The 9,315-nt window shown below is 29.8% G+C and overlaps 1 protein-coding gene across 4 annotated transcripts in view; it reads left to right on the top strand.

Moving 5' to 3' along the window:
- Nucleotides 1-893: 893 nt before the first annotated feature.
- Nucleotides 894-9,315, top strand: part of clcn3 (chloride channel 3) — a 49,988-nt gene continuing 41,566 nt past the window's right edge. For 3 of the 4 annotated variants that reach the window (XM_058783254.1, XM_058783257.1, XM_058783258.1), the window contains exon 1: nucleotides 894-1,060. The gene's annotated coding sequence lies outside the window, so the exon portion shown is untranslated. Of the gene's footprint in view, nucleotides 1,061-7,369; nucleotides 7,683-9,315 lie in introns of those variants that run through there. The other variant, XM_058783255.1, reaches the window with a different exon arrangement.

Here is a 9,315-nt window from a genome sequence, read left to right as displayed (position 1 = left end):
TGATTTGCTTTCATTTTATTATATTTTTGTTTATTTTATTTATTTTATTTGTTTATTTTATTTACTTTAAGATAATATAATTTGTATGTTTTTTTAATATTACGAATCTAGTAGGTTACATGCTATTTTTATAAAGTATATTATTATTTTGTATGTTGTTCTATAAATTTAATTTTTTAAACCTTACAATTTATTATTCATATTAACTACCCTTTTATTGTTTATTCTTTTCATTTATTTTATGTAATCTTTAGTTAATTTAATATTAAATTATTATTTTAATATTACAATATCACAGTATAGTACTATTACTACTACTACTAATAATATTTAATAATTATACGTTATTAATTTACTGTACCATTATTCTAATGATTAAATACCCATTTAATTTTCACTGCCAGTGCCATTCATTACTTATTTAATTCATTATATTTGTTTTGTTTGGTTTTTAAATTTAATTTAGCATTAATATATTTTAAATTAAATATTTTTATATTATGAATCTAGTAGGTTACATGCTATTTTTATAAAGTATATTATTCTTTTGTATGTTATTCTATATTTTATTTTTAAACCTTACAATTTATTATTCATATTAACTACCCTTTTTATTGTTTATTCTTTTCATTTATTTTATTATGTAGTCTTCAGGTAATTTAATATTAAATGCATTGTACGTTATTATTTTACTTTACCATAAGTCTAATGATTAAATACCCATTTAATTTTCACTGCCAGTGCCATTCATTATTTATTTAATTTATTATATTTGTATTGTTTGGTTGTTAAATTTAATTTAGCATTAATACATTTTAATATTTTTTATATTACGAAACTTGTCGGTTGCGTGTCATATTAATTTAAATGGAGATGACCGGATGGAGGCGGAGGCGGAGGGGACACCGGAAGTGAACGTCGTCGACACAGGAATGGGCCAAAACAAGCCGCGCCAGAGCAGAATGACAGCCGCTTCTTGAGAGGAAGATGTCGTTGCGTGTTTTATCAGCGCTGCTGGGATGATCTGTGTCTTCAGAGGTCGTTTCGAGGCATCGCAGAGGTAAGATGCTCACATCTGTGCGGCTCCAGGAGCGCGTTTCTCTCCGAGCGCTCCGTTCAAAAGCACCTGTCAGTTCGGTTCCTCGCGATGGTCACGCGAGCGCGTTATTATGCGTCGCTTTAGAGATATTCCCACGCACGAGTGTCTGTGTCAACTGCTTTCAGTGCTATTTGAACAGAAGTGAGATGCTGTCAGTCCTGCTGCTGCTACTTTATGATGCTGTAGGGTTTACTCCAGCTTTTTCTAGGTTGGTGAATGTATTAAAAGCGGTTAAATTGCACGACGTTACACGATTGAGATGCACACACAGCACGTGCTGAGGTGAGATGTGCTTCATGTGTGTGTTTGTGTTGCAGATTGTCTGTTGAGTTGAGCTCTGATCATTAACATGCGTGTCACTGGTGTCGAGGCCTTCAGCTCAGAGTCACACAGATGAGTGTGTGAACACGAGCTTATAACACCAGCACATGTGTGCATCAGTGTGAGGGACAGTCAAGAAATACCAAGTTACAAACTGAATAGGGTTTTTCCATGAAGTTACAATAAATATTTGTTTTTGTATGATGCATGATTTTTTTTTGTTTAGTTTTTAATTTCCCCCCATGCATTCACGATAAATGAGCGTTGAAACTTGAGCTTTAAAAAAAAAAAGCCAAATTTTCACAGTAGTTCATACGAATCATGCATGTTGTATGTCAGAGGATTTCTATATATATATATATATATATATATATATTTTTTTTTTTTTCTTTTTTCTTTTTATTTTTTTTAAATAGGCTAAATAATAAAATAAATACATTTAGATTACAAAAAAATGCATGATTTAATCTAATAAATTAAAATAGTATAATCAAATAAACTAGAAATCGAATAAAAAAAAAATTACATTAAATTAGGAAACGAGTAAAGTAAAATTAAATATGTACTAAAAAAGTAATGTAGCTAACAATACAGTGCTGTAATGAGTAGAAAAAAATAATATTGAACTTAATAGAAATACAATATTTTCCAAATAATATTGGACTTTTATAACATTAAAAGTCACAGAACAAATAGGGTCCTTATATGAGAAACTATATTGATGACTTAAGTTTTAGGATGAGTCTCACACATGAGGATGATCTTGTTTGGGCCTTTATAGAGTTTGGAAACCCTGTTAAGTTTTCTGATAAATCCACAGATGAGAGATTTGTGTAAGAACAAACCACTGTAAATCTTCACATGAGTCCTGGATCTACTTGTTTCTTTCATACGACTTCATGAGAAAAGTATCAATAATGTCAAATTTATAAACGAATCACTCAGACTGGTTTGTGAAGTGCAATCGGACATTCAGTCGTGATGAACTTGTCAAGAATGTACCAAGAAAAGAGCGAAAGAGAGGAATTTCAGTAAATATGAGTTTGATTTCAGCCTGATCCTCATGCAGTGCTCAAATCATATGACTTACTGGATTCAAATCAAACATTTCTTGGATTACAGTGCATCAGTCATGCATGGTTATTATAGTTAACTACAATTAAAACCGTTAAAAAAATGTGTTTTAGTTGAAATGTTAACTTAAATAAAATAAATATTACAATATAAAAATAAAATAATTAATAACAATAATATTTTAATATTAAGATATGAGATATATATATATATATATATATATATATATATATATATATATATATATATATATATATATATATATATATATATATTAAAAACATAAACAGTTTATTTCACCTAGTTGCAAAGGCAGCATTTCTCATTTTTATTTAATTTAACTTGACATACTAAAATAGGTAAAACTAACACATAAAAAGCAATAACTATTTTATATATATATATATATATATATATATATATATATATATATATATATATATATATATATATATATATATATATATATATATATATATATATATATATATATATATATATATATAATAAAAACCTAATAAAAATGACAAAAAAACAAACTAAAATTTTATCAAAAATTAAAGTGAAAAAAAGAAAATATAAAAATATCTAACTCAATGTTAACAAAAACTAAAATAGTACATCTGTGATAGCAGTGGTCACATGTCTTTTTTTGCATTGAGGAGCCAAAAGTGTTGATTGGAAAGGCTGTGTTTTGTTTGAGTGGTGTGAAGCACATCATGTCATGGTTGCCTGGACTGATAATCAGACCGTTTCCCTTTTTAAAAGAAGATTTCTGGTGTCAGCAGTAAATATAAGCGTCTTCCTCTTTCGTCTTCGAATGTCTTCCTGCTCTGAGAGGAACTTCTGACCAGAGCCGCAGACGCCAGTCAGCTTTAGCGGCTGATTTCTGTCGTCAGATACCTGTTTTTGATCGCTGTGGAGGGTATGATGTCTACACACACATGATGCTTTCAGAGGACAGGTTTATTAGCCTGTTTCTCTGCCGTATCTGTGTCATTTTTACTGACGGTTGAGTAAATAAATGCTACTGATCCCGTCATTTCACACGCATCTGAAAACGCTGATTCATCTCTAAGCAACAGTCACCTAGGTGATACTTCCATGACAACAGAGAGAGAGAGAGACAGACACACACAGACACAGAGAGAGAGAGAGAGAGAGAGACACACACACAGAGAGAGAGAGGGAGATCTGGAGAAAGTTGTGTAAAACAGGAGTTCCCAAACTTTTCCATTTACTGTAAGCTTAATCTTAAAGGGGTCATCGGATGCAAAATTCACTTTACACGTTGTTTGAACATAAATGTGTGTTGGAAGTGTTTGTACACATCCATCCTATAATGATAAAAATCCACCCAGTTTTTTTTTTTTTTTTTTTTTTAAATCCCTATTTTAAAATCTCCTTTCTTAAATCAGGCTGTTCTGAGATTAGGGGTGGGTAATATGACCAAAATCTTATATCACAATATGACTAATTTTATATCACGATAACGATATATAATTTTTTTTTCTTTTAAAAAGGTTTTTATGATATTACAATCTTTGATACCAAAGAATTTTCATAATCCTTGTCACCAATGTCAATATCAAACTAATACAAGCCTAAAAATAGACAAAAAAAAAAAAACTACAATAAATAAGAAACGCTACATGCATTGTGTAAATTAATTAGTCTTCACTGTGTTAATTATATCTATCTATCTATGATAGATGTAATTAACACGTGTATTATGTATTATGTAAGATTCTATACATATAATATATCATTTTTTATTATTATTTCTTCTTATTAAAGTTACAAAAGTGATTTAGTCAAGAGCAGTGAGAGATTTTTCTAGCAATGTGCTATGATTAATATGAATGGCAGACAGAACGAATATTGGACAGCTTCCCCTTTAAGACCGAAGTCCGGATCCAGTACTGTTACATATGCGTTTTCTCTTTCAGCCGTTTCCTCTCTCTTAAGACCTAAATCGCTGGCTTTGAGGATACTTGCCAAGACGGGATTCTGATGCATATAAGTGTGTTTATGTAATCGTTCAAAGTCAATAAAGCAGCAAAAAAAAAGGAAAAAAAAAGCGCGGTCCTCTCACATAGAAACGGAGACGGCGCATGCATATAGCTCTGTTGTTTGTGTTTCAACGGCTTAAAATTGGTTGTTTTAACACCGATTTTGACACCACGAAATAAACAATAGAACATAATATGAAACGATAGACTTTATTTCGTCCATTCGATATATATCGTCATATCGCACAGCCCTATCTGAGATTCCTGTCAGAATGACGTAGTTCTGCACAGGCGCCTCCCACGATAGTTGATTAACAAGACCGTCTTGCATTAGACCCGCCCGGAGTGAGCTGAGAGCTGTCCGCCTCCGGTGCAGGAAGACAAGATGTCTCAGTTTAAGAGATCGAAGTGTTCTGTTGTTGGATGTAATAATGAATAAAGCAGTCATCATTTACTCCCGACATCTGCTGAAGACGCAGAGGATTAACGTTACTTTCATTTCGAAGTGAATGTGCCGATCTCCGATCTGCCTAAATGTGTTTATGTTCGCACGAATCATTCGTGATCCAGCTTCATCTACAGAAGAAGTGAGTATAAGGGTTTTTTATGAATCGCCTTTCCTAATAACGTGCTAGTTAGCCAGTTTCGTGGCTGAAGTTTACAGTCTGTTTGTCACCCCACGGAAGAGAGGGGCGGGGTCAGCAGAGCTCATTAGCATTTAAAGGGACATGGACTAGAATGGCCTGAAGAAAACAGAGCTGATTTTGACAGGGGGGGAAAAAGGTGTGTTTTAAACTACCATTGAGAAATTTTAACCAAAGTATGTTATAGACTTTTCATTAAAACCCTGAAGAATTATATCAACTTGTGGAAAATGGGCATCCGATGACCCCTGTCATAAATTTTATATGGCAGAAATTAAGTAGCCTATTTAAGAAAAATAACCATTTTAATTTATAGTACAACTGTAAAATGTCACTACTAATATATATATTTTATTTTTTTTTTTTTTTTAGCAAAGCATAAGAAGCGAAGCAGAACTATCTAAAACAGATAATAATTGTAAAAAATAATAAAAAATGTCTCATTTTAAATAAACACTAAAAACTGAGATGACACATTTATTTCAGCCAGAAATGTACTTTTGCAATGGTTAAATAAATGTTCAGCAAACTTTGGTACATTTTTTTTTTTGTCTCTATGTAGTGATGATATGGCAAGGAAATAATAGGAAATTTTGTAAAAAAAAAAAAAATATGCTAGCGTGTGGAAATGTTTAAATATTGTAGTGTTACAATTAACCCTGCATTTGTGCCCCGAAACTACATTTCATACTGTTGACAAATATGATGCAGGGCAACAACTCCATAAATGCAGTTATGCCCTAAAATTACAGATATTTGGGCAAAAAAAGCCCCTGTATGAGTTTTTATCTCATATATTTATATGATATGATAAGCGATACCACATGAGTGCTGTTTTGTCACGAATATAACGAGTGCAAATGTGATTTTATACAACAGTTCAGTAAAACTAGTTCATATTTTGTTTTATTTTAAATTGTGTGTGTGTGTATATATATATATATATATATATATATATATATATATATATATATATATATATATATATATATATATATATATATATATATATATATATATATATATATATATATATATATATATATATATATATACACGCACATACACATAAATAATAATAAACTAATATACAAAATGAGTATCTGAATATCTAATAATAATAAAATAAATGAATATGATTTAAATGAACATCTGTATGTTAGCAGGATGGTCTGTTTCAAGTAAACATCTGAAGGAATCCCTTGTAATGTGACACATAGAGAGCATCAGGTTTATCAGCGCTGTGATTCCCTCCTGAACTCTGAGAAAGGCTCTCCGATGTTTCTGGGCATAAAAACACTCAAATTGAAGTAAATCAATTGAATTTCTTGTTTCAACCGGATTTAACCCGGCCGTCCTCCAGACAGTTTGACTCTTCACAGAGCGGCTCTTGTGCTCGAGTCCTGCGGACAAACACCAGCTAGATCCCTCAATCTCATGATTTGCTTGCAAAATTAACCTGTTACTCAAAACATCCTCTTCATTCAGTTACAAAGCAGCAATAGAATGATTTCTGAAGGATCATGTGACACTGAAGACTGGAGTAATGATGCTGAAAATTCAGCTTTGATCACAGATATAAATTACACTTTACAGTATATTACAGTACAAAAGAGTTATTTTAAATAGTAAAAATATTTCACAGTATTACTGTTTTTATTGTATTTTGAATGAAACAAATGCAGCCTTAGTAAGCAGAAGAGACTTAATAATAATAATTAATAATAATTATTTAACAACAATATTTTGTTATTATTATTATTGATAGTATTATTCAAACTTGTATGACAAATGATATTTATTTAATAATTATTATTATTATTATTGATATTTATTATGTGAATAATTTAACAACAAAACTAATATTCATGTGCTATGTATTATTCATATTCACATTTTTATGATTCTTCTTCTTATTAATTGTATTATTAGCATTATTATTCAAACCAGTATGACGACAACAATAATAATAATAATTATTATTATTGTTGTTGTTATTTAGCTGCCAAAATTACGTATTTATTATTTACATTATTAAACAATAATAATAATACAAAAATAATATAGTAATAATAATGATTTATACCTGTGAGAAAGATTATTTTATTTAGTTTATTTATTGATATTATTAATAATAATAATAATAATAATAGACACATTCTTTTCATGTCATACTGTCTTCGTGTCTTTTTCTTCTGATTATATGTAAAATTTCCACACATGATCAGATGCTCACAGATGCTGGCATTGTGGTTAATTATTTCCACCGTTATTATTAATGATGTGAGTCAAGCGGAGGCTTGTGACTGTAACTCTGCACACAAGGACTCGTGATTCGTCTCAGACCAGGACACAGAGATAAGAGGGAGAGAGAGAACATGAAACACAAACACATACACATGTGAAGTAGGAAATACAGAGAGAAACACTGTGTGTTTGAGTCGAGAAGGAAACTTGTTATGGATCAGACGGCTGTGTTGTTATGAGATGATTGAAGACTTTATGGAGAACAAACACACACAGACTCCAGATGTAAGTCACCAGATTTCTGTTTTTGTCTACATCTGACTGTTCAAAAGCCTGATTACGTCTAATATCAAATATCATAAAAGTGTGTCAAGTTTGCATTCATACAGAAGTGCTGTGATGACTTTGTACTTTGTACTTTTCATACACCGTACTGAATGATTAAACATTAAAGAGTGAACGTGACTTTTGACTCTTGACTCCTGCTCTGTGACACACCCACACGCACACACACACACACACACACACACACACACACACACACTTGCTGCTGTCATTTACCCTGCTGTTTTCACTCTCTCTCTCTGTGAATGTTTAACACTCTGTCCAGTAGGGGGCAGCAGTGATTTAATCACAATCATAACCCCACAATGCTCCTCTGATTTACTTATGCACGTATGCATAATATATTTTATGTATTATCAATTATTAGTAGTATTTGTATCGCTATGCGTGCATGATGCAAATAATGTTTTTGTAAAATAATGTGTTATTTAGATTCAATATTTATAATATATTTGTAATTTTGTATTCAACAATAATAAAATATAATTATTGTTATGCAAATCAGTATAACAATTATTTATTATTTAATACATTTTAATAGTATTGCTATTATTATTCAAATTTACATGACACACAGTAATTTATGATTTAATAATTATATTGTTATTATTATTATTAATGTTATCATTATTGTTGTTTTTATTATTAGTAGTAATATTATTATTAAATATGTATAATAATACAATTATTATTATATTCAAAAATTATTATATTCATAAAATGTGTTTATATGCATTTTATGTATTATCTTGTATTATTATTAATTAATATTATTGCTATTATATTCAAAATTGCATGACACAATTAGTAATATTTATGTATTGGTAATAATATAGTTCTTTTTTTTTAAATATTATTTGACAACAATGTATTTATTATTATTATTATTTACGCCTGTATGACACAATTGATTTATTTTGTTTGTTTATTCCTGTTTATTTAATAATTAAAAATTGTATAATTTTAATAATAATGATAATACTATAAAAAAAAAAAACAAGGACTGAATCACCTGAGTATTGGACTGAATCCATCTGGATCTGTGGCTCATGTTTACAGGATACACAACAACAAAACAAAAGAAAGCTTCCCATTGTAATATGAGCTGTCTGCTGTTGCAGCAGTGGTTTAATTACAAATATTTGCCAGAATATATTTATTGTTATTACAGTAAAGCTTAGCATTAAACACCACTGTCATCAAAACAGTAATTCAGAAAGCTTTGTTACAGCTTTGTTCACACAGGAGGTGTCATTATTATTACTCTGTGCTTTAGTACGGCTGTTTCTGTAGGTAAATGCTTAGGGCTCAGTACGATTTAAAAAAAAAAAAAAAAAAAAATGCTGTTATTCAGAAAGGATTCATAAATCACAGCATAGACATTTATAATGGTTTATTTATGTAATGTTTATATTTTATGGTTTAAATGTTAAATAAGTTTTATAATTTATTTTATATATTTTTATGTTTAAATAATCAAATAAACATTTAATTCATGTTTTAAAATGTGGTTAATAATAAAATAATAAATCATGTAGCAAATTAGAATCTTTTTTTTTTTTACTTTAAATGT

This window comes from Onychostoma macrolepis, chromosome 07, assembly GCF_012432095.1.
Source record: "Onychostoma macrolepis isolate SWU-2019 chromosome 07, ASM1243209v1, whole genome shotgun sequence".
In the NCBI taxonomy this organism is placed as follows: Eukaryota; Metazoa; Chordata; class Actinopteri; order Cypriniformes; family Cyprinidae; genus Onychostoma; species Onychostoma macrolepis.
This window is presented reverse-complemented; position numbering and strand designations above follow the sequence as displayed.